This window comes from Cylas formicarius, unplaced genomic scaffold (genome assembly GCF_029955315.1).
Source record: "Cylas formicarius isolate icCylForm1 unplaced genomic scaffold, icCylForm1.1 PGA_scaffold_212__1_contigs__length_18245, whole genome shotgun sequence".
Taxonomy (NCBI): Eukaryota; Metazoa; Arthropoda; class Insecta; order Coleoptera; family Brentidae; genus Cylas; species Cylas formicarius.
Genome location: NW_026844270.1, coordinates 12,501 through 18,245, shown reverse-complemented (window position 1 = coordinate 18,245; position 5,745 = coordinate 12,501). Strand labels below are relative to the sequence as shown.

Here is a 5,745-nt window from a genome sequence, read left to right as displayed (position 1 = left end):
TCGGTTAGTTTTTGTGAACGTTTCCTATTTTTGCTTAATTATCGTTAGTTTTGGTTTGTTCAGGATAAGTTTGGCTTGTTTTTGTTAATTTTGACTACTTTTGCTTAATTTTGCTTAGTTTTGGATAATTTGGTTTGTTTTGCCGAACTTTGGCCAATTTTGGTTTGTTATGATTAATTTTGCTTAGTTGTGGTTATTTTTGTTCCTTTTGGTTAGTTTTGTTTAATTTTGGTTATATTCGGTTAATTTTGGTTAGTTTTGCTTATTTTTGCTTTGTTTCGGTTAGTTTTGCTTATTTTTCTCTGCTCGCGGCTAGCGGCAAAAACCTTTTATGGGAGTATATGTTAAAATGAATAAAATAAAAAAAAAAAAACAAAACTCTCTTCCCGCTGGTCCGCAATATTAAAGAAGACGGACTTATAAATGTTTAATAATGAATTTATTAAATCGCGAGAAAAAAAAATGCAAACACCCGAAATTAAAAATGATGGAGAGTATCGTCCGACAAAATCCGGGGACGGCGATTTATTTTTAAGTCGGAACCGGAACCGGCGGTCAGTTAACAAAAGTAAGTAAAGAAAAAAAAATATTTGAAAAAGTGCCCGCTTTAACCAAATCGAACGTAACCACGAGCGAAAGTTTCGCTCCGAACTTTATTTGCCCGCCGCAGCCGATATTCGGGTTTTCACGTGAAACGTTCGGAAGACTAAGGAATGGTCCGTTACCTATAATAGGTGAGATGGTCTCGAGCGCGACCGCCGCGTCGTGCGTATAGACACTTCTCCCTTCGCAGAGCAAAATGCTTTTTCGATCGTTAGATCGCCTTCGAGTCGACCGTTTGGCGCGATTAATTGGCTCGCTTAACATTTTCGTATCGTGGGTTCAATTTTTTAAGAAAAATTGGTTTCCTTCATCGGTACGGGAACGTAGACCGTTTTTCGTTTGCCATCGGCCCGTCTTCGTAGCAGCGATTGCTCGAGCGTTCGAAAACATTTTAAGGCTCCGCACCTTATACAGCTAGATCGCGAACTTAGCGGGTGTTTTAAAGTAAGATTTGGCACTTCGTGGTTCGAAAGCGGTCGCCCTATAATATTTTTCTTCCGAAAAATTTGCGATAACTCTCATCTAACCGAGCGAGTTTATATGCGAATCCGGAACGTTTCTTTCGAGAAATCTCGTGTCGCTTTCAATCTAGCGAAGAGTGATCGAGAGAATGTCCGAAAATTTCCGTCGATCGACGTTCGTTGCCCGAGGCACATCGGTTCGACGCGCGCCGCATTTTAAAGCTTATTATGCGCGCGCGAGTCGGATTGTTTGATCGCGCACTCACGTCGTCTCGATATTTATTACCAACAAAAAAAAATTGGACGGATCGCGTCCGAATAATAATAATAACGAGTGTGGCGTCGGGAACGGTTCATTTCCGTACTCGCACGCTATCACCGCCACACAAAGTGGTCGCGTCTGTTTCTATTTAAAAATAAAATAAACGCGTTTCGCGCGCGTAATTATTATTTTTAAAAAAGAGACTGTTTGTTGTCGTACCGCGCCCGATCGTCGTCATCCGTGGCGGCGGCGGCGGCGGCGCGCTCGACACGTAGAACAGCTCCCTGGTTGATCCTGCCAGTAGTCATATGCTTGTCTCAAAGATTAAGCCATGCATGTTTCAGTACAAGCCAAATTAAGGTGAAACCGCGAAAGGCTCATTAAATCAGTTATGGTTCCTTAGATCGTACCCACAATTACTTGGATAACTGTGGTAATTCTAGAGCTAATACATGCAAACAGAGGTCCGACCGGAGACGGAAGGAGTGCTTTTATTAGATCAAAACCAATCGGTGGCGGGTTCGCGCCCGACATCGTTCAACTTGGTGACTCTGAATAACTTTACGCTGATCGCACGGTCTCGCACCGGCGACGCATCTTTCAAATGTCTGCCTTATCAACTGTCGATGGTAGGTTCTGCGCCTACCATGGTCGTAACGGGTAACGGGGAATCAGGGTTCGATTCCGGAGAGGGAGCCTGAGAAACGGCTACCATATCCAAGGAGGGCAGCAGGCGCGCAAATTACCCACTCCCGGCACGGGGAGGTAGTGACGAAAAATAACGATACGGGACTCATCCGAGGCCCCGTAATCGGAATGAGTACACTCTAAACCCTTTAACGAGGATCAATTGGAGGGCAAGTCTGGTGCCAGCAGCCGCGGTAATTCCAGCTCCAATAGCGTATATTAAAGTTGTTGCGGTTAAAAAGCTCGTAGTCGAATTTGTGTCTCGCGCCGCCGGTTCATCGTCCGCGGTGTTAACTGGCGTGCCGCGAGACGTCCTGCCGGTGGACTTAGCCCGTTCACGCGGGCGGTCCAACTCAATCCTGCCGCGGTGCTCTTCATTGAGTGTCGAGGTGGGCCGGCACGTTTACTTTGAACAAATTAGAGTGCTTAAAGCAGGCTAAAACTTCGCCTGAATACTGTGTGCATGGAATAATGGAATAGGACCTCGGTTCTATTTTGTTGGTTTTCGGAACCCCGAGGTAATGATTAATAGGAACGGATGGGGGCATTCGTATTGCGACGTTAGAGGTGAAATTCTTGGATCGTCGCAAGACGGACAGAAGCGAAAGCATTTGCCAAAAACGTTTTCATTGATCAAGAACGAAAGTTAGAGGTTCGAAGGCGATCAGATACCGCCCTAGTTCTAACTGTAAACTATGCCAGCTAGCGATCCGCCGACGTTCCTCCGATGACTCGGCGGGCAGCTTCCGGGAAACCAAAGCTTTTGGGTTCCGGGGGAAGTATGGTTGCAAAGCTGAAACTTAAAGGAATTGACGGAAGGGCACCACCAGGAGTGGAGCCTGCGGCTTAATTTGACTCAACACGGGAAACCTCACCAGGCCCGGACACCGGAAGGATTGACAGATTGAGAGCTCTTTCTTGATTCGGTGGGTGGTGGTGCATGGCCGTTCTTAGTTGGTGGAGCGATTTGTCTGGTTAATTCCGATAACGAACGAGACTCTAGCCTGCTAACTAGGCGTATTTAGACATCTCAAAGGCCGGCCGGCTCGGGGTTCGCCCCGTTGTCGCGCGCGGTTTTTACTGTCTGCGTACAAACAATTCTTCTTAGAGGGACAGGCGGCTTCTAGCCGCACGAGATTGAGCAATAACAGGTCTGTGATGCCCTTAGATGTTCTGGGCCGCACGCGCGCTACACTGAAGGAATCAGCGTGTCCTCCCTGGCCGAGAGGCCCGGGTAACCCGCTGAACCTCCTTCGTGCTAGGGATTGGGGCTTGCAATTGTTCCCCATGAACGAGGAATTCCCAGTAAGCGCGAGTCATAAGCTCGCGTTGATTACGTCCCTGCCCTTTGTACACACCGCCCGTCGCTACTACCGATTGAATGATTTAGTGAGGTCTTCGGACCGATACGCCGATGGCGTTTCGGCGTCGTCGATGTGTCCGGGAAGTTGACCAAACTTGATCATTTAGAGGAAGTAAAAGTCGTAACAAGGTTTCCGTAGGTGAACCTGCGGAAGGATCATTAAAGTGATAATAAAAATTACACAGTTTGTCTTTATTTAGTCGAACGAATTTTTGTCGCTGACGCTCGGTCGAAAATATCTCGCGTCGATCTTTAAGTCGGCCGCGATTAAATTCGACGACTACGACGACCACTCGACCACCGTAAAAAAGGGGAGAGAGGAGTAGGAGTAGGAGGAGCGCCGACAAAATTCCGGGTACCTAGACGGAACTCGAAGCGCGAAACCTAGTTTCGCGCTCGCCGTCGACAAGGTGTCAAACGATATTCGCCCGGAGCACCGAAAAGTACTTACACCCACCCGCGACCCGCGAGGAGGTGTGTATATAAACTTTAAACCGGCGCGGGTCGTCCGAACGCGAACGCGCGCGCGCCTACCGTCTGAATAATAAAGAACAAAGGGCGCGCGGCGAAGTGTTCCGTCGGATAGACCGGCCCGAAATCGAACTTTTTTTTTTTTTTTACGTCGAAAGGTATATACCTCGCCTTCCGTAAAAAAAATGTATGTGTCGATAACAACGCCGACGACTCTTTTTCGGAGACGAAAAGCGTTAAACCGATCGAAAAAAGATTACCCTAAACGGTGGATCACTTGGCTCGTGGGTCGATGAAGAACGCAGCTAATTGCGCGTCAACTTGTGAACTGCAGGACACATGAACATCGACATTTCGAACGCACATTGCGGTCCTCGGATTCTGTTCCCGGACCACTCCTGGCTGAGGGTCGTATCCAATTTAAAGACTGCTCGGTTTTTTCGCCCGCGAGGCGCGAGAAACGTCGGAGCGAGTTGGACGTGTAGCGCGGGAAGGAGTGAGGAGCAACAGCACGTTCGCGCTTAGCGCGCGATCTCTCTCCTACCCGGTCTCGCGACGTTTTAAAACGCGAAAGCGAAACTCCGGCCGCGTTCTAAGGAACGCGACCGAGTTTGCGAACGACGTCGATTTTCGACGCACCGGTTCGTCGCGTCGCGCTCGCTTAAAAGCGCGAGAGACGAGCGTAATTAAAACCGCCCGCGTATGTCGCAGGTCCGCGCAAAATTGACGATCGTCGTGTCCGTTATTTTCTCGATAAGAAGAAAAGGTGTCCGACGTCTGATCGTTTGCGGCCGCGTAACGAGTGGTGGATATAGCGGTTTTAAATATAAACGCTGAACCGTTTCGAAATTCACGTCTACGTTTTATATATATATTTATATATATATATATATATATATATATATATAATGATTTTATCGATCGACCTCAGAGCAGGTGAGACTACCCGCCGAATTTAAGCATATTAATAAGCGGAGGAAAAGAAACTAATTAGGATTCCCTCAGTAGCTGCGAGCGAACAGGGAAGAGCCCAGCACCGAATCCCGCGGCCGATACCGGGCGCCGGGAAATGTGGTGTTAGGGAGGTTCCGTTATCCCGAGATCGTCCGGCGCGTCCAAGTCCTTCTTGAACGGGGCCACAGCCCATAGAGGGTGCCAGGCCCGTAGCGACCGCCGTCGATCGCGGGAGGGATCTCCTCAGAGTCGGGTTGCTTGAGAGTGCAGCCCTAAGCGGGTGGTAAACTCCATCTAAGGCTAAATATGACCACGAGACCGATAGCGAACAAGTACCGTGAGGGAAAGTTGAAAAGCACTTTGAAGAGAGAGTTCAATAGTACGTGAAACCGTTTAGGGGTAAACCTGAGAAACCCGAAAGGTCGAAGGGAGAAATTCATTCGCGTTTCGGAGTCGGCGCGAGACGTTCGCGCGACGGGGAGGACGGTTACCCGTTACCTTTTCCGCGCCTTACGTTTTTCGACCCGGCATCGAACGCGTGCACTTTTCTCCTGGTAGGACGTCGCGATCCGTCGGGCGTCGGTCTAAGGTCCGCGGCGGAGCCCGCGCGGTTTTCTCGAATCGCGCGGACCCGCGGTATCCTGACCGACTCGCTCGACGGTACGAGAAAGGTCACGGGTCGCTTTAAAAGCGTTCGACTCGCGGCAAGCGCTCCGGATACTAGTCGGCTATCGGACCCGGTGCCGGTACCGACCTCCGGTGACTGTTGGCCTCGAAGTTCTCGAACCGACCCTCGCTCGTAAAAAAGCGTGACCGATCTGCGACGCTATAGCTTTGGGTACTTTCAGGACCCGTCTTGAAACACGGACCAAGGAGTCTAGCATGTGCGCGAGTCATTGGGATTCGCTAAACCTAAAGGCGTAATGAAAGTAAAGGTTCGTCTC

At 49.2% G+C, this 5,745-nt stretch overlaps 3 non-coding genes across 3 annotated transcripts in view; all 3 read left to right on the top strand.

The window, feature by feature from the left end:
• The first annotated feature begins 1,607 nt into the window (after positions 1-1,607).
• LOC132697546 (small subunit ribosomal RNA) lies at positions 1,608-3,538 on the top strand. The gene has a single exon (XR_009618177.1). It is a non-coding gene; the product is annotated as a small subunit ribosomal RNA (ribosomal RNA).
• A 566-nt stretch (positions 3,539-4,104) lies between these two features.
• LOC132697545 (5.8S ribosomal RNA) lies at positions 4,105-4,259 on the top strand. The gene has a single exon (XR_009618176.1). It is a non-coding gene; the product is annotated as a 5.8S ribosomal RNA (ribosomal RNA).
• Positions 4,260-4,769: 510 nt separating this feature from the next.
• The window catches only part of LOC132697547 (large subunit ribosomal RNA), a 4,073-nt gene continuing 3,097 nt past the window's right edge, over positions 4,770-5,745 (top strand). The window contains exon 1 of the ribosomal RNA XR_009618178.1: positions 4,770-5,745. This exon is cut by the window's right edge and continues 3,097 nt beyond it. This is a non-coding gene — a ribosomal RNA (large subunit ribosomal RNA).